Source organism: Stenella coeruleoalba (assembly GCF_951394435.1).
Source record: "Stenella coeruleoalba genome assembly, chromosome: 1".
Taxonomy (NCBI): domain Eukaryota; kingdom Metazoa; phylum Chordata; class Mammalia; order Artiodactyla; family Delphinidae; genus Stenella; species Stenella coeruleoalba.
Genome location: NC_137169.1, coordinates 126,582,956 through 126,610,299, shown reverse-complemented (window position 1 = coordinate 126,610,299; position 27,344 = coordinate 126,582,956). Strand labels below are relative to the sequence as shown.

General features: G+C 36.8%; 1 long non-coding RNA gene across 2 annotated transcripts; it reads right to left on the bottom strand.

The window, feature by feature from the left end:
- Positions 1 to 15,935: 15,935 nt before the first annotated feature.
- On the bottom strand, positions 15,936 to 25,273 carry LOC307176574. Of its 2 annotated transcripts, none has more exons than XR_013824837.1 (4): positions 25,151 to 25,273; positions 20,066 to 20,292; positions 19,476 to 19,594; positions 15,936 to 17,244 (listed from the first exon to the last, which is right to left on the bottom strand). It is a non-coding gene; the product is annotated as an uncharacterized lncRNA (long non-coding RNA). The 2 variants fall into 2 exon arrangements; XR_013824838.1 differs by lacking the exon at positions 25,151 to 25,273 and adding an exon at positions 21,353 to 21,480.
- Positions 25,274 to 27,344: the final 2,071 nt, after the last annotated feature.

The following is a 27,344-nucleotide window of genomic DNA, read 5'->3' as shown; positions in this document are numbered from 1 at the left end:
TTAGCAAGATTTAGTTCTACTTGTGAAATTCTACCAAAAGATCCTCTTGGGGAAGGTTTTGAAAATTATTTCTTATGAGGAATCTCTAATAAAAGCAAAACTTTGTAGGATGAAAGGCAGTTTTGGTCACTAAATTTCTTATGGATGTGTTTTTTCTCTGGTTTAACTCCATGTGCTAAACAGAATAATGACCCTCTAAAGATGGCTACGTACTAATCCCCAGAGGTTTGATTTCGGTATGTTACATGGCACAGGGGAATTGAGGTAGCAGCTGGATTAAGGTGGCTAATCAGCTGAATTTAATACAGGTGGATTTTACCGGACTATCCACCTGGGCCCAATGTAATCACAGGGATCCTTAAATGTGGAAGAGAGGCAGGTGAAGAGGTCAGAGTGGTGAGATGTGAGAAGGACTCAACCTACTGTTGCTGGCTTTAAAGATGAAGAAAGGGGGTCATGAGCAAAGGAATGTGGGCAGCCTCTGGAAGCTGGAAAGAACAAGTAAATGAATAAAATGCAACTCTGCAGTCACCTTAATATTAGCCTAACGAGACCTGTTTCTGTCTTCTGACCTCCAGAATTGTAAGATAATAAATGTGTGTGTTTTTTAATTGAAGTATAATTGGCAAAAAAAGTTGTATTAGTTTCGGAGTACACTGTAATAGTTACACATTTATATCAATACATTACGAGACGATCACTATGATAAGTCTAGTATCATCTGTCACCATTTAAAGTTATGACCGTATTATTGACTATATTCCCTATTCTGTATTTTCATTCCCATGACTTATTTATTTTATAACTGGAAGTTTGTGCCTCTTAATCCCCTTCACCTATTTTGCCCAAACCTGCCCCTTCCTTTGTTTGTTTGTTCTCTGTACCTATTAATCTGTTTAACCTATTAAATAGGTTAATCTATTAACCTATTAATCTGTTTCATTTTATTTGTTTATAAAATTGCACATATAAGTGAAATCATATGGTATTTGTCTTTCTCTGTCTGCCTTATTTCACTTAGCATAATACCTTCTAGGTCCATCCATGTTGTTGCAGAAGGCAAGATTTCATTCATTTTTATGGCTGAGTAATATCCCATTTTGTGTGTGTGTGTATGTATTACATCTTCTTTATCCATTCATCTATCAGTGGGCACTTTGGTTGCTTCCATATCTTGGCTATAGTAAATAATGCTGCAATGAACATGGGGGTGCATACCTTTTCAAATTAATGTTTTTGTTTTCTTTGGGGAAACACCCAGGAGTGGAGTTGCTGGATTGCATGGTAGTTCTACTTTTATTTTGGCGGGAACCTCCATACTGTTTTCCATAGTGGCTGCACCAATTTATATTCCTACCAACAGTGCAAGAGTGTTCCTTCTTCTCCACACCCTCATTAACACTTGTTATTTATCTTTTTGATAATAGCCACTCTGACTGGTGTGAGGTGATATCTCTTTGTAGTTTTGATTTGAATTTCCTTGATTAGTGATGTTGAACATCTTTTCATGTGCCTGTTGGCCATCTCTAGGTCTTTGGAAAAACATTGGTTCTGGTCCTCTGCCCATTTTTTATAGATTGATTTTTTGAGTATTAGGTTCTATGAGTTCTTTGTATATTTTGGATATTAACCTCTTATTAGATATATTGTTTGCAAATATTTTCTCCCATTCAGTAAGTGGCCTTTGTTTTGTTGCTGTTTTCCTTCTCTATGCAAAACCGTTTTAGTTTGGTGTAATCCCATTTGGTTTTTGTGAGTTTTTTTTCTTTCATGGCCCTTGACTGATGAGTCAAATTCAAATAAATATCACTAAGACTGATGTCAATGGGCATACTGCCTGTGCTTTCTTCTAGGAGTTTTATGGTTTCAGGTCTTACATTCAAGTCTTTAATCTACTTTGAGTTTATTTTTTTATATAGTGTGAGATAATGGTCCAGATTCACTCTTATGTATGTAGCTGCCAGTTTTCACAACACCATTTATTGAAGAGGCTGTCTTTTCCCCATTGCATATTCTTGCTTCCTGTGTCATAGATTAATTGTCCATATAAGTGAGAGTTCATCTCTGTGATCTCTATTCTGTTCCATTGATCTATGAGTCTGTTTTTGTGGCAGTACCATATTGTTTTGATTACTGTAGCTTTGTAATATAGCTTGAGGTCAGGGTGCATGATACCTCCAGTTGTGTACTTCTTTCTCAAGATTCTTTTGGCTATTTGGGGTGTTTTATGTTTCCATACAAATATTAGGATTATTGGTTTCAGTTCTGTGAAAAATGCTTTTGGTATTCTGACAGGGATTGCATTGACTCTGTATTTACTTGGTGCAGTAGAAACATTTTAACAATATTAATTCTTCCAATACATTAGCACAGTACATATTTCCATTTATTTGTGTCATCTTTGATTCCTTTCATCAAAATCTTATAGTTTTCTGAGTATAGGTCTTTCACCTCCTTAAATTTATTCTGAGGTATTTTATTCTTTTGAATGTAATTGTAAATAGAATTGTTTTCCTAATTTCCTTTTTTGATAGTTATTAGTGTATAGAAATGTAACCCATTTCTGTGAATTAATTTTGTACTCAAACTTTATTGAATTCATTTATTAGTTCTAATAGTTTTTTGGTGGAGTCTTTAGGGTTTCCTATATATAGTATCATGTCATCTGCAAACAGTGTCAGTTTTACTTCTTCCCTTCCAATTTGGATGTTTTTTATTTTCTTTTTCTTTTATGACCACTGTGTCTAGGACTTCCAATAATATGTTAAATAGAAGTGGTAAGAGTAGGCATCCTTGTCTTATTCCTGATTTTAGAGGAAAACCTTTCAGTTTTTCATCATCGAGTATGATGTTAGCTGTGGGTTTGTCAAAAATGGCCTTTATTATGCTGAGATACGTTCCCTCTATACTAACTTTGATGAGAATTTTTATCATAAATGGTATTGAATTTTGTGAAATGCTTTTTCTGCATCTATTGAGATGATCATATGATTTTTGTCAATCATTTTGTTAATCTGGTGTATCACGTTGATTGATATGCAGATGTTCAACTCTCCTTGCACTCCTGAAATAAATCCCACTTGATCATGGTGTATGATTCTTTTAATATTACTGAATTCAGTTTGCTAATATTTGTTTAGGACTTTTGCATCTTTGTTCATCAAGGATATTGGCCTGTAATTTTATTTTTGTAGTGTATTTGTCTGGTTTTGGTATCAGGGTAATGCTAGCCTCATAAAATGAGTTTGGAAGCTTTCCTTTTTTCTTCAATTTTTTGGAATAGTTTGAAGATAGGTATTAACTCTTCTTTAGTTGTTTTGTAGAATTCACCTGTGAAGCCATCTTGACCTGGACTTTTGTTTGTTGAGAGTTTTTTGATTACCAATTCAATTTCATTACTAGTTAAAGATCTATTCAGATTTTCTATTTCTCCCTGACTCAGTCTTAGAAGATTGTATGTTTCTAGGACTTCATCCCATTTCTTCTACATTTTCTAAATTGTTGGCATATAATTGTTTGTAGTAGTCTCATGATCTTTGTACTTCTGTGGTAGTGGTTGTAACTTCTCTTTCATTTCTGATCTCATTTATTTAGTCTCTTTCTCTTTTTTTTTTCCCCCTTGATGTGTCTGGTTAAAGTTCTCCCAACTTTGCTTATCTTTTCAAAGAAACATCTCTTAGTTTCATTGATCTTTTCTATTGCTTTTTTTGGTCTCTATTTCATTGATTTCCATTCTGATATTTATTATTTCCTTCCTTCTACTAACTTTGGGCTTTGTTTTTTATTCTTTTTCTAGTTCCTTTAAATATAAACTTAGATGGTTTATTTGAGATTTTTCTTGTTTATTGAAGTAGGCTTGTATCACCATAAAATTCCCTGTTTGAACTGCTTTTGCTGTGTCCCACATACACTGGAATGTTTTGTTTCCATTTTTCTTCAGGCATTGGTTTTTTTTCTTTGTGGTACATGGGCCTCTCACTCTTGTGGCCTCTCCCGTTGTGGAGCACAGGCTCCGGACGCGCAGGCTCAGTGGGCATGGCTCATGGGCCTAGCCACGCCGTGGCATGTGGGATCTTCCCAGACTGGGGCACGAACCCATGTTCCCTGCATCAGCAGTCAGACTCTCAATCACTGTGCCACCAGGGAAGCCCATCTTCAGGCATTTAAAAATTTCCTCTTTATTTGTCAATTCATTGATTATTTAGTAGTATATCATTTAGCCTCCACATGTTTGTGTTTGTCTCCAGTTTTCTACTTATAGCTGTTTTCCAGTTTCATACTGTTATGGTCAGAAAAGATGCTTGATATAATTTTAATCTTTTAAAATTTATTGAGAATTGTTTTGTGACCTAACATTTGATCTATACTGGATAATGTTCCATGTGCACTTGAAAAGAATGTGTATTCTGGTGTTTTGGGATGGAATGTTCTGTATATATCAATTAAGTTCATTTGATCTAATACATCATCTAAGGCCAGTGTTCCCTTATTGATTACCTGTCTCGATAATCTATACATTGTAAGTGGGGTATTTAAGTCCCCTACTATTGTTGTGTTGCTTTCCATTTCTCTTTTTATGTCTGTTAATATTTGTTTTATGTGTGTAGGTGCTCTGATGTCCAGTGAATAAATATTTACAATTGTGATATCTTATTGTTGGACTGATCCCTTTATCAATATGTAACATCCTTCTATGTCTCTTCTTACAGTCTTTGTTTTAAAGTCTATTTTGTCTAAGTATTAATAGTCCAGCTTTCTTTTTGCTTCCATTTTCATTGAATATCTTTTCACATACTTTTATTTTCAGTCTGTATGTGTCTGTAGGTCTATAGTGAGTCTCTTTTAGGCAGCATATATGTGGGTCATGTTTTTTTTTTTAATCCAGTTAGCCACCCTGTGTCTTTTGATTAGAGCATTTATTCCATTTACACTTAATGTAATTTTTGATATATATGTACTTATTGCCATTTTGTTAACTGTTTTCTGGTTGTTTTTGTAGTTTTCTCTGTTCCTTTTTTCTTCTCTTGCTCTTTCCTTTTGTGATTTAATGACTTTCTTTAATATTATATTTGAATTTCTTTCTCTTTATTTTTTATGTATCTATTATAGGTTTTTGGTTTATGGTTGCCATGAGGTTCATGTATAATGACCTATGTATATATTAGCCTATTTTAACCTAAGTTTGAACACATTCTAAAAACACTACATTTTTACATCTCCCTCCATGTTTTACATTTTTTGATGTTATAGTTTACATGTTTTTGTTTTGTGTATCCCTTAACTAATTATTGTAGTTATACTTGATTTTACTACTTTTGTCTCTTAACCTTATATTAGCTTTGTAAGTGGTTGATCCACTACCTTTATTGTCTGTTTGCTTTTACCAGTGAGATTTTCCCTTTCATATATTTTCTTGTTTCTGATTATGGCCTCTTTTTTCCTGCTTAAAGAAGACCCTTTAACATTTCTTGTATAGCTGATTTAGTGGTGATCAAATCCTTAGCTATGTTCCTCAGGAAAGTACCTTATATTTCCTTTAACTCTGTATGATAATCTTTCTGGGTAGACTACTTTTGTTTGTAAGTGTTTTTCCTTTCAGCACTTTGAATATATGGTGCCATTCCCTTCTAGTCTGTAAAGTTTCTGCTTAAAAATCAGCTGATCATCTTATGGGGGTTTCCTTGTACCTAACTAGTTATTTTTCTCTTGCTGCTTTTAAGAATATCTATGTTTAACTTTAAAATTTTAATTTTAATGTGTCTTGTAGTGGATCACCTTGAGGATCTGCTCATTTGGGACTCTGTGCTTCCTAGGCTTGGCTATCTGTTTCCTTTACCAGGTTAGGGACATATTAGGCCATTATTTCTTGAAATAAGTTTTGTGCACTTTTCCCTCTCTCTTCTCCTCTAAGAACACTGTGATGAGAATGTTAGTATACTTGATGTTATTCCAGAGATCCTTTAAACTACCCCATTTTTTTTCTTTTCTCTTTGCTGTTCAGTTTGGTTATTTCCACTTCCCTTTCTTCCAGATTGCTGATCCATTCTTCTGCATTTTCTAGTCTGCTGTTGAGCCCATGTAGTGCATTTTTCATTTCAGTTATTTTATTCTTCAACTCTAGGTGGTTCTTTTTTATATTTTTAACTCTTGGTTGAAGTTCTTACCATGTTTATCCATTTTTCCCCCAAGCTCAGTGACCATTATTTTGACCCCTTTATTAGGTAAATTAGTTATTTCCATTTTGTTTACTTCTTTTTTCTGAGGTTGTGTCTTGTTCTTTCACTTGGAACATATTTCTCTGTCACCTCATTTTGCCTAACTCTGTATGTTTATTTCTGTGTATTCAGTAGATCAGCTGCATCTCCTGTTCTTGAAGGAGTGGCTTATGTAGGTTTTCTGTGGGGCCCAGAAGAGCAATCCCCATGGTCACTAGAGTCAGGGGCACCAGGGGTGTCCCCTGAGTGGGTTGCATGCAACCCCCCACCCTTTTGAAGTGGTGCTGTGGTTACTGCAGGTGCATTGGTGGCTGGGGCTGGCCCCCATCCTGTCTGGCAGTGAGGCCTGGCTTCAGGCACACTGGTGGGCAATAAATGCGTTCTTTTAAGCCATTAACTTTGTAGTAATTTGTTATGTCAGCCATAGAACACTAACTTAATACGTAATCTTCATAATGACATTGATTATAACTTTAAATAAAAGTCCATAATGGAGTGTTTCTTCATGAATAAAGATATGTATTTTATAAATAATGAAGTATTTCCTCATAATTAAATCCTCTTTTGTGTAAGTTATAATTAAACTATCATATATAGACCTTTGACATTTTTTAATTTAAAAGTTTTGTGCACTCTGTAGTTCAATACTCTTCTTTTGGTTCAAAGAAGGTGAAATTTCCAAATTTTATGTCCTTTTATTACTAGTAAAATAAAAAACATTGTCCAGATCAAAGCTTATATTTCTCTCCTAGTAATATCAATTTCTATTTTCTCTGTCCTGAACTAATTGACCTACCTTCCCAGGAATGGAAAATGAGGCAAGGGAAACTTTGCAATGTTGCAATTAAGATATTCATTCAATTTCTGAACTTTCATTCCATTTCTTAAAAAAGCAAGCCAGGAGTGGGAGATGAATTGGGCGATTGGGACTGACACATTATTGATACTATGTATAAAATAGATAACTGATGAGAGCCTAATGTATAGCACAGGGAACTCTACTCAGTGCTCTGTGGTGACCTAAATGAGAAGGAAATCCAGAAAAAGAGGGAACATATGTATACATATAGCTAATTCACTTTGCTGTACAGCAAAAACTAACAAAATATTGTAAAGCAACTATATTCCAATTAAAAAAAGAGGCAAAGATGGATTTATTTAGTTACTTTTTCAATTCATGCTTTCAAAATATAATTACCTACAAAATCCTGTTTTGAACCCCAAAACTAACTTAAGAATCCCTTAAATATTTTTTTAATATTTTTATTTATTTTTATTTTTTTATATCTTTATTGGAGTATAATTGCTTTACAATGTTGTGTTAGTTTCTGCTTTATAACAAAGTGAATCAGTTATACATATGTTCCCAAGAATCCCTTAAATATTGAGAATTGATTTTTTTGGATGCTGTATTCACTAACAAATTTACTAACAAATAAATTGAGAAAGTGTTAACTGACAAAAGGCACTTTTTTGTCTCAGATTTTCATCCTGCTTCCTCTGAGTCTAAGAAACTTGGGCCCATCATCTCCAGCTCTTGGATAAAATCCTACCAGTGCCAGGAGGGAGCAGCCCATAAAAAAGGCTGTGTCAGCAGTTCTAGTGATTCCTAAATTTGCCATAAAAAATCTACTGTAGGTTGAAACTTGACACACCAAAACCTCAGTCTGGGAGCAGTTTTATTTTTCTTCAATTTGGAGAAAAGCATCTCAATGGATTGAATTTCTAGAAACATTAGAAGTTAGGTGTTTCAAAGCTGTCTTGTGTTTTCTTATAATAAAACGCCTTTCTTCTTTTAATTATAGAAAACAGGGACGATGCTATCAGCGTGGATCCCTCCCACCCAGCAAGGGCCATAGGTTGGCTTATTTATTGGATAACTGGTGGCTATGAAAACACTCCACTGCTGTCTGTTAGTTAAAATAATGATTAAATGACATGAAGTTGCACTTTTCAAAGAAAGTCTTTTACTGTAAACCCTCCCATAACAAGGCCATTCAAAATCCTATCTGATAATCTGTGGCCAAATGAAAATAGCGTCTAAAATTAAACACAACAATGTTACTAACTTGAACTAAATGACAGGGGGCAAAGGCCAAACTGAATTAGTCTGAACTTGCAATCTTTTTAAAGAAATGAACATCATTAAGAGAGGAATTAAAGCTCAAAATAGGCAAGAACATGAAAAGAGACAGTTGTTTTAAATGAATTCAAGACTCTAGGCCCACGCAGATTATACACCAGGATACGGAAAAAACCTGGATATGGAATTGCAAGACCGCTGTTTGTATCTGAATAAATGTGGAAGTTGCCAGAAGTGTTTAAAAGGGCCAGTGTCATACAGGCTTCAAAAAAGGAATAGATGGGTTTAGAAAATGACAGATCAGGAATAGGTTTTCTGTCTTCAGAAATATTAGAGAAAAAATTTAGCAAAGATTTGTGTGATCTTAGAAAATAACCAAAGGAAGAAAGCTCTACTCATTAAGAATCAGTATGAATAGTCCATCCACCTGCACCTCCACTCTGCCTTTCATCTCCAGCTCACCTGCTGCTCCTCTGCGTCCCCCATTTCTCTGAATGGACCATCATCCTCCGTTTCTAGGCTCAAAGCCAGGCCTTCCTTAGCTTCTCCTTGTCCATATTCAGATCAAATCGCTTCGAAGACACTTTGAGAGTTATATGATCCAGGGTCTTAGAGGACATTTTTTAGAATGTTTTAGGACAATTTTCTATTCTCTCTGTGAAAACCTTAAAGGCAACAATTTCTACATTTCACAAATTTTACTACGGGCATTTGAAAATGCTACTGTTATGCTAATTTTTTTCATGACCATTTGAAGCCTTCTTGGGTTTAGTTAAAAATCAACTTTTATTTTTCCTTTTGATTCTTTATGAACCTAAGAGAACAAGTAATCAACATTTCCCTCGTAAGAATCCTTTTTTTAAGGATGCCGTCTACTAGGGTGCTCTTTTCTACTCCTTCCTTAACCTTCTGTGATCTTGCTCCTGTTCCCATCATTCTGAAAAACTGCTTTCTCAGCACTCACTTATGACTTCATTATTGCCAAATTTGGTACATTTTCGATCTTAATTTTTACTTTGACTTTTCTGTAATATTTGACACATTCTTGAAGTAATCATTAGCAAGTGCTTATCCTAGACTGTTAACCTCAAATTATAACCTCTATGCAGGAGGGGACTACCTCTGTTTTTTTCATCAATGTACACCCAGTTTCTTATTTTAACATGTGGCAAGGTCTGAGTAATAATTGTTTAACAAATAAATTACATTCTTGACACTCACTTAAGCTCTAGTACTTCTGTACTTTTCAGTTGAACAACTCACCATTGCGTTGAGTATACATATTACAATTTAATTAATGAATACTTGTCCCTTTCCAACCCAGTTTCTCTTCCTCAATTTATCATCTTATCCAATGATATAATCACACAGTCTATAAAATTTAAGACTAGTATTTAATTCATGACACAGAAACTTTACCTTCACCAACAGTCTTTCATTCACCAGATCTTGCTGATATTTTACTATGTTCCCCTCCTTTGTAGTTTTATGAACATTTTAGATCACTGGTTTCTATTCTACTAATCTACAAGGATGAAATCTATCCATTTATGAATAAACTAAAATTAAAGAAAATACAAATGAATCAGACAAAATTTTTACCACCTTTTATTTTGAACTGTAGAATAAGATAAAATAAAACCAGAAAAAACAAAACCAAAAACAATCATCTATCTACCTTTGTCAATTTCTTTTTTTTAATTTAATCTTGGGTTTTTTAGATTTTTAAAAAAATTTTTAGTTTGTATTGGAGTATAGTTGATTAACAATGTTGTATTAGTTTCAGGTGTATAGCAAAGTGATTCAGTTATACATATACACATATCTATTCCTTTTCAAGAATTTGATAGAATTTGAAAAAATCTCATGTTGAAAACCCAAAGCCAATTTGACCTTTCACAGTTGCAGGTCCTTTGATAAATGTCGGTAGCCTGTGATAATTGGAAGCAAGCAGGGAGCATGTGCCCCCTTGCCCACACCCTTACCACCTGTTATGATGTTATAAATCCAAAGTCTAAGGATAAACTTGCTATGAATGCAAACATTTATTAGTAAACAGCCCCCCAAACAATCATAAGGCCAGTTCCAGGAGGTGGGCAAAGCCCTCTGCTTTCTGGCTTTTCAAGAATTCCAATAAGCACTTGGCAACAAAGGTTACTCCAAGGCGGAAGCAACATGATGCTTCTGGCAGGACCAGTGGACCTTTTTCTTGTTCATCCTCTCTTCGGTGGAAGGAGCCAAAACCAGTTTTCTCTAAAGGTACTAGGTTGCTGAACTTGCTATTCTTATATTTTTTTCATGCAAAGATGTAGATACCTACACAATCTTCCCAGGCAATGACATGTCTTGAATACTTCTCAGTTGACCAATTATTTCTAATATCCTTTAATTAACAAGGCTTCTCATTCAGTCATTCATATTTAAAACAGTTGCCCTAGACTCCTCTGTGTTGTGGATTCCTGATTGCCAAGAGCAAACTATGCACCTTGTTGTGTCGATTCTGAATTAGGGTACTTTATATGCTAACAACTTATACAGATCCTCAGCTAGGGTACAGATTAAAGAAAACTTATACATCTATACATACTGTATATACTGAACTATTTTAAAGAGAAACAATAGACCATCATGTTCTAAAAAAGTTTTAAAAATGTTATAATTAGGATTGCCATATTATTTATTAAAACCAGGATATTTAAAAAAACAGCAACAAATAGTAACTTGTAAGATCTCAGGGAAATTGTGTCTGGTCACTCTACATACAAAGGATAGTTCTTTAAATAGCATTATATATGTAGTAGTATCTCATTTGATAAATTTTATTAATTTGGTTGTTTGTTTTCTTATTATTGAGTTGTAAGAGTTCTCTCTATAGTCTCAATTTAAGTCCTTTTTGAGCTATATCTACTATAAATGTTTTCTTCTGGTCTATGATTTGTATTATCCTTGTCTTAACAGTGTCTTTCTAAAAGGAGAAGTTTTTCATTGTGATGACCAATTTATCATTTTTTTAATTTTATAGTAATCATTTTGTGTCCCAAGAAATCTGTGCCTACTCCAAAATTATAAAGATTTTATCCTATGTTTCTTTTTAAAAGTTTTATGGTTTCAGCTTTCACATTGAGGTCTGTGGTCTATTCTAGTTACTTTTGTGAAGGCATGAGGTAAGGGCCAAATATTTTTTCTCATGTGAATTAGTAGTTGTTCCAGCTTAATTTGTTGAAAAGACCTATTCTTTTCTCCATTAAATTACCTTGGTAACTTTGTTAAAATCAATATAAGTATCAATTTATTTTGGTACTCTCTACTCTGATCCATTGAGCTATACTTTATCTTACACCAATACCATACTGTTTTGATTACTGTAACTTTATTATAAATCATAAAATTAGAAGTGTAAATCCTCCAAATATGTTCCTTTTCTCTTTAAAAATTGTTTAAGCTATTTGAGGTCCTTCCAGTTGATTCTACAAAAACAAAAAACAAAAAAAACCTGAAATTATATTGAATCTAAAGATTAATTTGGAGAAACTGTACCTTAATAATATAATCTCCCAATATCTAACCATGATACAGCTTGCCACTTCTTTAGGATTTCTTTAACTCCTCTTAGCAGTGTTTTATAGTTTTCAGTGTAGAGTTCTTATACTTCTTTCTTAATTTATCATTGAGAATTGTATGTTTTTGACTCTATTGTACATGGAATTATTGTATGCATTTAATTTTTTATTTGTTGATAGGATACAGAAAAACTGGCTTTTGTTTATTGACCATATATGCTGTGACCTTGTAAAATTCAGTTATTCGTTACAATTAGTTACAATAGCCCTTATGCAGATTTTCTACATACATGATCATGCTATATATATAAATAATGAGAGTTGTATTACTTTCTTTCCAGTCTGAAAGCTTTTTCTTTTTCTTGTCTTACTGTTCAAGGGCATCCAGTGCAATGTTAAATAGCAGTTGTGAGGGACAGCATTCTTATTTTTCTTAATATTAGAGTTTCATCTTTAAATATGGGTTGTCTCTTGATTTTTATAGACACTGCTTATGAGGTTGATGTAATTCCTTTATCTAGTTTACCAAGAGATATTATCTTAAATGGATGTTAAATTTTGTCAAATGCCCCTATATCCATTGAGATGGTTATGTTTCCTGTTCATTCTGTTAAATGTAAAGAATTACATTAATTTTTGTTTGTTTTTATTTATTCATTTATATTTTGCCTTTATTCTGATAAGGTGATAAAATACATTAATTATTGATGTATGTTTTTTTTTTTTTTTTTTTGGTGGTACACGGGCCTCTCACTGTTGTGGCCTCTCCCGTTGCAGAGCACAGGCTCCGGACTGCAGGCTCAGTGGCCATGGCTCACGGGCCCAGCTGCTCCATGGCATGTGGGATCTTCCCGGACCGGGGCACGAACCCACGTCCCCTGCATTGGCAGGTGGACCCTCAACCACTGCGCCACCAGGGAAGCCCTAGTTTTTTAATGTTAATATTGAATTAATGGGAGAAATTCCATCTGGTCTTGATACCATAAATTGTATTGCTAATATTTTATTAAGGATTTATGCAACTGTGTTCAGGAAGGATGTTGACCTCTAATTTTCTTTTCTTTTAATATATTTCTCTGGTTTTAATACTGGGATATATAGGGTTGAGAAATGTTTCCTTCTCCTCTACTCTCTGAAAGGGTTGCAGAAAGATTTGTATAATTTATTACTTAAATGTTTGATAAATTCACCAGTGATTCCAACCTGGACCAGAAGTCATTTTTGAGAGGGTTTATATTATGAATTCAATTTTTTTCTTAGGTATGAAGCTAGTCAGAATTTTTAATCTTCCAGTTTGGGTAATCTGTATCTTTCAAGAAATCCATTTATTTTATCTAAGTTGTCAAATTTATTGACATAAATTTGGTCATAAAATCTCTTATCTTTACATGTCCATAGTATCTGTAGTGATGTCCTATCTTTTATTCCTGATATGGGAAGCAACATATGTTAGAACACTTGATATTGTTCCAGAGCTCACCAACACTCTATTAGTTATATTTTCCAGTTTTTTCCCCACCCCACTTCAGTTTGGATAATTTCTGTTATAAAGTCTTTAAGTTAACTGATCTTTTCTTTTGAAATGTCTAATTTCCTAGTAATCCCATCCAGAATATTTTTTTACTTCAGATTATTTTTTTTTCAGCTCTAAAAGTTTCATTTGGTTATTTTAAATCTTTCATTTTCCTCCTAATTATGTTAAATTTCTTTTAAATCCTTGAAATATATAAACATTCTTTCATTATACTTGGGTCTGTTTCTAGTGACTGATTTTTCTCACATGTCTAGCAGTTTTGGATTAGATGGCTGACATCATGAATGTTATATTGTTGAAGATCTGTATGTTATTCGCTATTAAAGATCTAGATAGGTTTTGTTTGTTTGGTAGGCATGTAACTTATTGTGGGTCACCAAATTTTTTGAGGCTTATTTTTAAGCTCTATTAGGAAGGTTCTATAGTAGTCTGTAAAGATAGTTTAGCCCTATTAGGTTTACCTTTTTAAAACCTCTATTTAGTATTTGGCCACAGACTCAAGAGTTTCCTCCATGTGATTTTGGAATTTCCTTTTTATGTACTGCTTTCCTTTCTGGTGCTCTGCCTTAAATGCCAGCCATGTTGGCCTCCCCACACACTCATTACTCTGCTATATGCAACGTGCTCTGCTTAGATCATGCTTCCTTGCATTGCACTGGAAAGTGCCTCCAGCCAGAAAGCCAGGGTAATATTAGGGCTTGTTTTTCCTCCCATCTTAGTAATCACACACTTGGGCTGCTTGTTTTTCAATGCCTGTAAACAATTGTTTCATATTGTTGACCTGAAACAATTAGACTGTCAGATATTTTTCCAGCAAAGATGGCTTTATTCGAGATCAGCAGAGAATTGCAATTTGGGATCTGCAAATATGGTGAGCCACCTGCAAGCCCCCACATGACAAGGTTAAGGAGATTGATTTTGTAGAGAGAAAAAGGAAGTCGGGAGGGCTATAGTAAACAAGTAGTCCATGGATTTTCATTGGCTGAGTTTTTGCAAGTAAGGAGTCTTTCTTCTTCCTGTTAGGCTCTGCTCTTGTCACAGAGTGTGAGAGCTTCCCCTTCTGGTCTCCCAACTATTTAATTGAGGTTTCTGTTTATTAATTTTTTAGAATATTTAGTCCAGTTTTCCAATCATTTCCTATCAGGCAAATCTGGTAACAGTTGCTCCATCATGACTAGAGGTGAAAGTTAAAATTATCTTTTAGAAATACATACTTTTAATGACACTATTATGAGGGAAATAAAATAATTTATAAATCTGTATGTTCATTTGCATAAGTTTATTAATACGTACTCATAGAAAGGAGACAAGAAGCATGTATATAAAAAATAATGATTGTGGGGATTGGTAGTGAAATTTTTGTTGTCTTTAGTTTTATTTTGCAACTTTTCAATAGCCAATATGCCTTTATTTTTCAATTAGAAAGATGTTTTTTTTTTTACGGAAATGTAGTTGATTTACAGTTTTTTAGGTATACAGCAAAGTGATTCAGTTATATATAATTTTTCAGATTCTTTTCCATTATAGGTTATTACAAGATGTGGAATATAGTTCCCTGTGGTATACAGTAGGTCCTTGTTGTTTATCTGTTTTATACATGGTAGTTTGTATCTGTTAATCCCAAATTCCTAGTTTATTCCTCCCCCCCTTTCCATTTTGGTAGCCTTAAGTTTGTTTTCTATGTCTGTGAGTCTATTTCTGTTTTGTAAATAAGTTCATTTGTCTCATTATTTTAGATTCCACATATAAGTGATACCCTATGATATTTGTCTTTCTCTAACTTACTTCACTTAGTATGACAATCTCTAGAAAAATGTTATTTTAAAAGTTCTGTTTGATACAGAATATGGTATGGTCTTTCTGTATCATCCACTTTTTAGTAAGCATTATTGACATGACGTTAAATAAATAAATAGATGCTTATGAATTTCAATTATTAAATTTAGGGAGTTTTTCTTTACACGCCACATTTGAAAAGTTGGGTCATTGTTAATTTAAGACTTAATAATGGTCATGGACTTCAGAGTTGACAGGAACTTCAAAAGCTCGTCTGGTTCAATCTCTGTAAGTAACTGATGTTTTATGAAGTAAAGTGATTTCGTGGAGGTTTGATAGTTAGTTAATAGCAGAATCAGGGCTAATTTCCATTGTAGAGTTTTTTGATACTACTCCAAGCTGCGTACTTCTTTGAAGAGGTCTGGAGGTAACTTATAGGTTAATAGGCCATTACTAAATTAAAGATTTAGGGGTTCATTAGAATTAAGTAAGGAAGCAAGACTAGATGCTACTAGCTATCTACGATTGTAAAACTGGGCAGAAAATTAAGATTTCTGTTGTTGAGACAAAATTGAAAACACTTCCAGCTAGAATAAGCATGCATTTTTATATTTACAGAGGCACACTTTGGGGGAGTATTTATCATAAATAGGGTTTTACTGTGTGAAAATGCACTCATATATATATTTATAACACATTAAATGACTCATTTGTAATTAACAGTATCAGTTTCACACATTTATGTGCAAATGTCATGGAAAGAGTACTTCTAAGTAAGTTAAACATCTGCAATATCGTTTGTATTAATAATTTGCTGAGGAAACCTTATCTTCAAATAGCATAAAATAGTAAGCTCTCGTTCAGCTCAGATCAAAATAAGACAAATTCTATATCAATTTATTCAGAATAAATGAGATTTTTTTTAAGGGTAGTAGTGATTCATATTCTGGTGTACCCTTAATTCTCTGTGTAAGTCCCTCTTGTAGCTTCCACACTAAACTCAGCCAAATCAGGCAAAAGTGGGCAAAGGTAGCCCGTTTGGGTCAATCACATTTTCACTCCACCAGCATTTCCACTTCATCAAGAATGCCACAGAATTCTTTTTCTTTTAAATTTATTTATTTATTTTTGGCTGCATTGGGTCTTTGTTGCTGCGTGCAGGCTTTCTCTAGTTGCAACGAGCGGGGTCTACTCTTCGTTGCAGTAGCTTCTCTTGTTGCAGAGCACAGGCTCTCGGCACGCGGGCTTCAGTAGTTGCAGCACGTGGGCTCAGTAGTTGTGGCTCACAGGTTCTAGAGCGCAGGCTCAGTATTTGTGGCGCACAGGCTTAGTTGCTCCGTGGCATGTGGGATCTTCCCAGACCAGGGCTCAAACCCGTGTCCCCTGCATTGGCAGGTGGATTCTTAACCACTGCACCACCAAGGAAGTCCCAGAATTCTTGATGAAAGGAGGTAATAATTAGAATTGATTATTCATCTCATCTCAAGATGCAATCAGGATTAATCCTATTGTTCTCTTCATCCAAAATTATTTTAATCTTCACAAGAAGCCCAAGATTCAGTCTTATCCTCAGACCCCTCCATTGTGCCTATGAGACACATTACTTTTCACGGGTAAAATCCCTATATGCTCATCACGATGGGTCTGTGAAAGTATCTTTACCTTCTTCTACTAGAGCGTGGATACTCCCTGAGGATACTGATTCCACAGAAAATGATTCCTTTCCTTTCACACTCACATACAGTTGAGTTGGGGGAAGGGAGTTAGTGTTCTTATTCTTAGTCGCTGCTTCTGGAAGGTTGCTTCTTCCTTTTTCCGCAAAATGCCCAGAGACTTTGAGTTTTCGTCACCTACTCCAGCCAGATTGTGCAGGGGCACAGGAGTGCCTGCACAGTAACTTCCAATCTGACGGGAACACCGGACCTCTTCTTGCTAAGCCAGAAGCCCTGGCTCAGGGATGCATCCTGTTGAGTGAGGTTCCTGTTTCTAAGGGGTTCAAAGGAACCATTCACTTCCAAGTTGACCTTCTGCATGGCAGTGTCTGTCCAGAGGGGGTGCTGGGGTGTTTGTTTTTTTCTAAAAAAAGAAAAAGAAAAACAAAAGCATCGTATGCTGCTGGTTCTGGCTTGTCATGCAGAGATGTCTGGGTCCCTCCCCCACTCTCCTCAAATCTTTTATGATCTGATTTATGGCTGCTCTCTCCAAAACTACCACTATCATAACCTTGGTGACTCTTCACCTCAGACTTTTCCTTCCGTGCTTATTATCCAACATCTGCACTGGTTCCACAATCTCCAGGCATTCCCCTCTCTGACTTCTACTGCCTGCGCTTCAAGCACATTCACTCCAGTATCTAAACTCCAAACACGTTTGACTCTGCTGGGATTTCCAGGCCCTTGACCATTCTTTACCTTATATCCTCTCTTCCTTCCTTACTCAGTTTAGATTCCGTGATCCATCATAGAAATCACTCCTTAAAGCACATCTCTGATTATCTTACCCCTGTCTCTCTTTGTCCTACTTTCTGGTTGAAACGCCAACCCTGGCTAAAATTCAACTCTCTGTTTGTTCTTCACCTTCAGCCGAACAACTGAATATAACTGAAGAAAAACAAACTATGAGACTGATTAGTCTCACTTTCATATGATGACCACAAACCCTATAGAGGCCTTATTAGGGTTAATCGTGATCCTACTGCATTTTCTTAGTCCAGAGATTGGCCCTCTTCTAGGTGACTCTTTCCCTTTATCTCCAACCCAGCAACACCTCATCATATCTTCACATGTTCCACTTCTTATTTCAGGAGAAAACAGAAGCAATCTGATAAATTCATACACGTTCCCACCAATAAATATGTAATAAATATGTACACAGTTTACTCTTTACCTGCCTTTTCCCCCACACTTAACATTTAATGAACATCCAATGCTATGCTGGGCATCAGTGATACAAAAGTAAAAAAAAACAGTAAAAATTTATAAACAGTCTATAGTAGAGAAAAAGAGAAAACTGACATCTATTGAAATAAATGCAACTTGTGATTCATTCTAACAGTGAGACAAGGCACTTGGAAAGCCTAAGGAAAGAGATAACTAACTTAGCCTGAGGAAGGAAGGATCCTAAGAGGAACAAACATTTGGCAAAGGGCAGTTGATGAAGATGGTTATAGAATATAAAATCAGAGAAAACGGGATATAAAAAGGCATTCTACGTGCTTGTAAGGTTGATAGGGTCTCATGATATTTACCATAGTTGAGTCCAACTTTTCCACTTGTGTACTAGATCTTATCCCTTCACCTACTAAAGGGCTTCACAGATACAATTACTTCCATTTATCCTATATCATCCATTTTCCCCGATACACTGGATAATTCTCACAAGAACACAAAAATGTGATACATCTTATTTTAAACCCTTTAATATTACCGTGAGGCTGGGTGAAGGGAACACGGGATCTCTGTAATACTTTTGTAGCATCTTAGGCATCAACTGTCATTTCAAGATTAAAACTTAAAAATATAATAATCTTTCGCTTGACCCAAATCTATGTCTAGCGGCACCTTATTTATCTACTCCTTTTATAGTAAATCTCCTATAAAGAACTGTGCATACTTACTGTTTCCACTGCTCCTTCAATTCTCCTGAACACACTCCAATGACTTTAGTCCCCACTACTCTGTTGAAACTGACTGTTAGTGTCTTCAATGGCCACGTTATTGCCAAAGTCAATCCATAATTCTCAGTCCTTATCCTATCCTGCCTTTCAGCCTCGTGTGACACAGCTGACCGCCATCTACAAACTCTGACATACTCTGGCTACCTGGACTTCAGAGAGAGAGGAGCAACACTTTTTCTTTTTCTCCATCCTCTTCTCTTCGACTTATTTTGACTAAACTTTGAAGTGCCCAGGCCTCAATCCTCGGATCCCTTTCTCTCTCTCCCTTTCTCTCTCTCTCCCTTTCTCTCTCTCTCTCCCTTTCTCTCTCTCTCTCCCTTTCTCTCTCTCTCTCCCTTTCTCTCTTTCTCTCCCTTTCCCTCCCTCTCTCCCTCCCCCTCCCTCCCTCTCTGCCCACTCCCTCCCTCTCTCTCTCTCTCTCTCTCTCTCTCTCTCTCTCTCTCATCTCACCCATTTTCTTGACTTCCAGATTCACATCCCCAGTGTCACATTCTCCCCTACACTGCTGACTCTCATTTTTACCACCTACTCCACACTTCCACCTGTATGTCAAATAGACACCTCACAGTAAACACGTTGATGGGGCTCAGGACATGCTACCCCAAATAGGGCATCTTGACATATTAAATACCTTAAACCGCAGGAATTTTCTAAAAGGCAGAGCAGGAAGGGCACTCTGACCTGTTCCCCCCTCTCCTCTTCTCTGAAACAGGTCATGAAACTCCTACGTGAAAGATACCGTCCCTGTATCTGGAAGAGGGAACACATTCTTATCACCAGAGACAGGGAATCGCGGGCTGAAAAATCTTGCTTTCACAAGATTAGCAAACCTTGTTAAACTAACCTTCATCTTCCTAGCTACCACTTCACCACTTACTACCCCTCAACCAAATCCTTAGTCTTGTCAATTCTTCACAAATGGATTGTTTGTTTGGAAGGGATAAAAACTTCCTGCTGTGGTCACTTCTTCAGGTCTTCATTGTCTTGTGAAAACTCCCATATACATAAAAATTTAATACAATGTACATGCTTTTCTCCTGTGAATCTGTCTTTGTCAGTTTAATTTTCCGACCCAACCCAGACGCTTAGAGGGTCAAGGAAAGCTTTTCCTCCCCAACAATGTCTAGAGCAGAGCTCTTGATTCATCTGCTCCCTTCCTTACACCCCCAAACCAGCTCTTCCCTCACTGTTCTCTACACAGGATGGAGCAGGGCCACTTACCAAGTTTGTCAAGCCCCAAATCCCAAAGGAGTCTTTAATTCAGATGTGCATCTCACCATCCATTCCATTCCATTAGGAAATCCTTTGTTCTCTGTCTTCTAGATGAATCCAGAATCAGCCCACTTCTCACAGCCTGGGTCTAAGCCCTCAGCAGCTCTCTCCTGCACTGTCGCAGTAGCCTCCTGGCCAGTGGTCCCGCGGTCACCGCTGCTCCCATACAGGCTTTTCTACACAGTGTTCAGAGTGATACTTTAAACACTAAAGTCATGTCAATCATGATTTAATATCATATCAATCTTACGTTCGAAAACCTTCTAATGAAATCCCATGACACTTAGAATAAAATCCAAAACCTTTGTCATAGACTAAAAATACCTGCATAAAAGACTTTTCAGACCTAGTTAGCTGCCATCCCCCTTCTTTGCCTACACTGCCTCAGTACTGTTGCTTAAACACAGTGGGAACCATTTTGCCTCAGAACCTTTGCATTTATTGTTTGCTCTGCATGGAATGGTCCCTCCTCTCCTCCAGCCCTAATATCTGCATCATCTGTTTCACACATCCTTTTAGATCTTTGCCCAAATATAACCTTATTTGAGGTGGTCAGACCTTTTGGAACTGCTCTCTGTAAAAGACGATATCCTCCCAATCTAGGGTCCCTCTCTTTCTCTACTTTGCTTTATTTCCTTCAGATCACTGATCACAACCTAATATTTTCTCTATTTATTTTTTTTATTGTCTTCATCCTCTATTAGAAAGTAAGCTGAATGGGGAATTTTTCTCTTCTGTTCACTGTACTACAGCTAATGCCTAGGCAGTGCTTAGCGTATAGTAGGTGTTCAAGAAGTATTTTTGGATGACTGATTCACTAATTGAATGAATGAATGAACTTTAAGGCCCAGCTCTACCAGGACACAGTTTACTCTTTACCTGCCTTTTCCGCCACACTTAATATTTAATGAACATCCAAATGCTATGCTGGGCATCAGTGATACAAAAGTAAAAAAAAAAACAGTAAAAATTTATAAACAGTCTATAGTAGAGAAAATTGACATCTATTGAAATAAATGCAACTTGTGATTCATTCTCACCGTGAGACAAGGTACTTGGAAAGCCTAAGGAAAGAGATAACTAACTTAGCCTGAGGAAGGAAGGATCCTAAGAGGAACAAACATTTGGCAAAGGGCAGTTGATGAAGATGGTTATAGGATATAAAATCAGAGAAAACAGGATATAAAAAGGCATTCTACGTGCTTGTAAGGGTTGATAGGGTCTCATGATATTTACCATAGTTGGAAAAATAAAGTAAAATCAGTGCTGAAATCTAAGCAGCCAAATATAATTTGGTCTTTGGCCGATTTCTATCCTTTTATTCCTTCTTCATCTTTCTGCTTGTTATTTGCAGAGACTCGTTTTCAAGAGACCTAATTTGGGAAAATTGATTTTCAGAGTCAGAAAATTTCAAGGTCATTTGGAATAAAGACCTAAGAGACATATATATTTAGGATTCCCTTTACCTATAGGTATCTAAATACTGACTTTTTTTAGATGTCTGTGCTTCCTTAGGGTACCTCACTCTATGCTTTGCATTTTTTTTATTTTTAATTGAAGTGTAGTTGATTTACAACATTATATTAGTTTCAGCTATACAGCATAGTGATTCAATATTTTTATAGATTATACTCCATTTAAAGTTATTACAAAATAATGACTGTATTCCCCTGTGCTGTACAATATAGTCTTGTTGTTTATTTTGTACACAGTAGCTTGTATCTCTTAATTTCTTACCCCTATTTGCCCATCCCCTCTTCCCTCTCCTCCCTGGTATCAACTAATTTGTTTTCTTTATGTATCATTTTGTTATATACATTTGTTTGTTTTATTTTTTAGTTTCCATATGTAAGTGATGAAACAATATTTGTCTTCCTCTGACTTATTTCACTAAGCATAATACTCTCTGGGTCCATCAACGTTGTTGCAAAGGTCAAAATTTCTTCTGCCGTATAACAAAGTGAATCAGCTTTACATAAACATATTTCCCCATATCCGCTCCCTCTTACGTCTCCCTCCCACCCCCCCATCCCACCCCTCTAGGTGGTCACAAAGCACCAGCTGATCTCCCCATGCAATACAGCTGCTTCCCACTAGCTATGACTAATATTCCATTGTGTGTGCACGTGTGTGTGTGTGTGTGTGTGTGTGTGTGTGTGTGTGCGTGCGCACCACATCTCCCTTATCCATTCATCTGTTAATGGACACTTGGGTTGCTTCCATATTTTGGCTATTGTAAACAATGCTGCTATGAACATTGGAGTGCATGTATGTTTTTGAATTAGTGTTTTTGTTTTTGGATATATACCCAGGAGTGGGATTGCTGGATCATATATATGCTAAAAATAAGGTGTTCTATAAAATATAAAGCTCTCTTAAAATTTTAATACTTAGCATGACACATAGTTAAAACAGTAATATTTAGTGAAGTGTGACAATATTCGGAAATATGAACCAAGGTTTTATACCTGTGTTTCCTTTTACTACTTAACCTTTCTCCAATTTGAGTACTCAGGCCATTAAGCTCTCAATGCCTTAGGGAAGAGATTTAATATAATACAAGTGGAGGGAAAAAGAGCCATCTCTACCTTTTTATTGCCGAAAGCAAATGCCTCCAGGGGAGGTGTGGCCCAAACAACAGATTCAAAACACCTCTGAAAAACTCAGAGGAGGGTTCCCTGTCTAGAGACAAATTTTGCTTCTCCCAGATTGGTGTGGGAAGCTCGTTAGAAGGAAGCCAGGAGAGAGTAAACTGCTGGATTTGTGAGAAACTGCTCTCTCCATTTGGTGCGAGTCCAACACCCATTGCAGAAATGCAGAATCCTAGGTAGTTTTGCAGAGCCAACAGGAGCAGAAACTACGCCCCTACAGCCTGCTACAAAAGACAGAGCAAGGGCAGTCATACACACGCTCAAGGGTGACCTACAAGTTAATAGGGTGTTAATTCCACAGAATTCCCATGGCCAGTGTTATCTGGGAGCAAGAAAATGATGCTTATGCACTAAGGAGAGGCACCAAAATGGCAAGGGCAAAAGCCCACCAGGCCTTGAGGTTAGGAATGAGGGACAATGCAAGTCAGACTTACAGCCTTAAAAGGGACAATACGAGTCCTGGATGAAGGACCAGAGGGCATGAGGATGTGACAGTGGATACATAATACAGTGGATAAGCAATTTTAAAACCAGTGAACAGATCAGACCTCCCCCACCCTCAACCTTTGATCTCCTCTTAAAGAACTAGAACCAAAATGAAAACTGAGGACAACTGAGGTTAAAAATAGAAAGTGAATTCAGTGACAGAGAAGGAAAGGAAGTTCTACTTCGTATGCCTTTGAGTTGTGGGCTAAGAATTGGACTTGCGACATTTGTTTTCACACACACATACTGCCATAAGCAAATGTCTAAACGTTTACAAGTCGTGTCTGTTTGTTACAAATCCAAACATACAATCGTCTCTTACTTTGGGAATTGAGCACAAAGGATAGTAGGGATTTCCTCAACTTGGCTCATTCATTATCTTTTTAAATCTACATGTTCTTAGTGATATTTGAGAAACAGTCAATGTTTTTTGACAGAGAAACTCACAAGAGTGGATACAGGAATGCAAAGGGCCTCCGAATGTTTTCCTCTTAAATGAGTTTTAGGCATTTAATTTATGTAAAAATGGTATGAGATCAACTGAGAAGACAGGTCTAAGTTGCCATCATGAAAACAAAGTTTTTAAGTTCCCAGAGCTAAGATCCTACTTAAAATACAGACCATCGAAGATTGAAAGCATTTGTCAGGCTTTAGGAGAAACATATTTGAGTGTTAGAAGAGCTTTAGCATATTATTATTACTAACAATGCAGCATTTGAATGCTGATCTCAGAGAAGCCATCCACTTGGCAAACAAATCAGCAACTCCCGTCTCCAGAGCAGCTGAGATGAGTGTCAATTCCCTGACGAGGCAGATTAATTTCCCGTGAACACGTCATTAAAGCCAGCTCTGTATGCAACACGCAATGTCTCGGCAATCAAAGATCTGTGGCGTCCCGAATATGCAAGGGCAGCAGCTAAGATACAATTTACTCCTTACTGAAGGAAAAGTGATCACCCAGGCACAAAATCCTGTGGAAAAGAAAACATGCAGGATGGGGCCACCTGAGGTTTTGAGTCACTTGCTTTTATCGTATTTCTCGGGACTCGGCTGCTGTGTTTTGTATTTCCCTTGAGATTAGCTGTGACGGACCACTGGGGAGATTTGAAAGGTGTCCTCTAAGTATTTATGCAGAAAAGTATGGAAATGTCAAAAAAGTCAAATGGGTTTTATATGCTTCTTGCATGTTCTCATATAGTGCCTTAATTTAAAATAGCATCTACTGCACAGTATGCAATGTATTAACCAGCTGGAATCTATGGTCCTTGAGATTGAGAGAAAAGAGGCAACCACATGAAAATCGAGAATAATAGAAGCCTAGTGTGTTGCCCATCCAACAGAGAGCTAGCTGCCTGGGGATACTTTATCAGAGGAGTCCACGGAGCTCCATGACCACAGAGGAAGTCCCCGAAGAAAAGCCACACTGTGGCTCTCACTACATTTTGTGTCTTTCATGCAGAAGATCAAATTTGTTGCTGTGATTCAATGCACTCATTGCTCTGTCATTAGAAAAAGGGTTTCGGAGTAGCTCTTATACTTGAACTCTCTAATTCACTGTTATGTGATAATCTATAACTAAGTTATTGGGAAAAGGAGGGGCTCTAATTTATTGAATACCTGGTATAAGTCAGATCCCTTGCTAAATATTTGCATGTGTTAATTCCTTAAGCATCTGAAGTAGATATTACCTCCTGCTTACAGATAAGGAAAATGGGGTTAAGAATGTTGCTGGTCACAGAACCAAACAAATAACAATGCTGAGTCTCAAAGGCAGGTCTTTTGGACTCCAAAGTCCTTGTTTGTGCTACTGTGCCGCGTTCTCCCTTTTCTTAAAGACAGGGTAGTAGTAAATATAACCTTAACAGTAGAGACACCGAGTTGAGGGGAATATGTATACCTTGGGGTGCAGCGTTAGATGAGCTCCGTGGGAAATCAGACACATGCTCATCTCCCAGGAGCCCCACTGCCAGCATCTCCTGCCTGGTGGGTTGATATCTCTTGTCCAGATTGTTCAGAGGAGCTAATGTTATCCCTTGAGGGGGCCTCACAAGTTACCAGCTGAAAAAGGAACAGAAAACAAATCCACTGAACATTTAAACACAAAACTAACAGAGGAATAGGCATCAGCGGCTCTCTGTAAAAGGAAATTACACCAAACTAACCTCCGTCAGTTCGTGGAGTAGGTAAATAAAATGCAGATAAGGGAGAACAAGGGGTCCTAGTTGGAAATGGATTTGAGGCTTTCAAAAATCTGTCTCCAGTGAGAACCGCTGGGCAATAGAATTACCATAAGTCCTGCAGCCTATTTTGCCATGCCTAGGGAGCCTTAGCAAAGATGGAAGCCAGTGGAGAAAAGAAAGAGATACTTTATATCATGGAGAAATGTGAGTGGTATGGTATCCCAAGGATTAATGCTTGGAAAAACTTCAGTTTTAACATTGTATGCATAATTGTAAGGAATAAAAACTCCACATCGCACACAACAACAGATTCTAATTTGAAATACTAAGATAACAAGCTGGTAAATTTCTCCAAATCATGTGAATGGGCTGGAAGATGAGAGATGAATTCGAAGTAGTCAAGAATTAACAAGCATATATTCAGTCATTCACGTTTTAGGTTTGAGGCCAGACACGAGAAATAAACAAAAGGTTCCAGCAACAAATTAATTCATGACCCTTGGTTTGTAAGTGCAACATTGTGATCTGTGGTGCCAGATAATTTGAATAAAGTGGATAAAAGTTTCTTTCTCTAAAGGGTATAAAGTATAGATACAAACAAAGAACTATAATACAACATGGTAAGTATAAGGACAGATACACACAAAGAATGCTTAGCATAGGGCTTCTCTGCCGTAGTATTACTGGCATTTTAAGTTGGATAATTTTCAGTTGCTGGGGCGTGTCCTGTGCATTGTAGACGTTTAGCAGCATCCCTGGCCTCTGCACAACAGATGCCAGGGGCACTGCCTCCCTACCAAATTTTGACAGCCAAAAATGTCTCCAGACATCGCTAGACGTCACAAAGGAGGGATGTGAAATGGCTCTCCCTTGAGAACCTCTACTGCTTAGCAGTTTGCACAAGGGGCATCTAACTCAGCCCCGAGATGATGGTGGGGGAGGGGGCAATCCAGGGGGAAAGAGAGGGGTCGGAGGCTGGAGGAAGGCTTTTGGTGGTGATGCCTAAGCAAAGGTGTTGAGAGCGAGTAGGTGGTGGCCAGCCAGAGGGAAGACATACCAGATCAGAAGCATTCCTGAAAGCGGAAGGTAAAGAAAACTCCGGTTCCTCAGTTTGGAAATTCAATGTGCTCTGCTTTGTTGGACATTTATTGAGTGCCCGCCATATGCCAGGTGCTCAGAAGACAAAAGTTCAAACGAGCTCCCAGCCCAGTTAAGCGATCCCCAGTCTCAGCATCTCCCCACACTTGTGTATTGTAATATCGTGATTGTTTGTGGGGTTTGTCTTACACAATTTGTTACTAATACTTCATTTTAAAAAATGTTTGGTAGTGGTTTACTATTACCAATAAGTTATCCCTGGAGTGAAATCATTCTCATTCCCTGGCTTTCTGACATTTGTTTTGAGTGATGGGTAAAGGGGTGGTGTTCAAGGAAGGCTATCTTACTGGGAAACATGGTTCATCCTAAATTTGCCTCATTTATGATACAGCTCAGAGATGATTGCCCGAGTGCTTATTATTAGTTTTGGTGGACAAAAGCCTGAGATCTATTTAAATTAGGGGAGAGAGACAACTAAAACAGAGTGTGATAAAACGGAAATAGACTTGCAGACATATTATAGAAAACAAACTTATGGTTACCAAAGGGGAAAGTTGCGGGGGGAGGGATAAATTAGGAGGTTGGGATTAACAGATACAAACTACTGTATATATAACAGATAAACAACAAGGACCTACTGTATAGCACAGGGAACTGTATTCAATGTCTTGTAATAACCTATAATGCAAAAGCATTCTGAAAAAGAATATATATAACTGAATCACTTTGCTGTACACCTGAAACTAATGCAACATTATAAATCAACTATACTTCAATAAAAATAATAATTAGTTAAAATAGAGTATGGGCAGA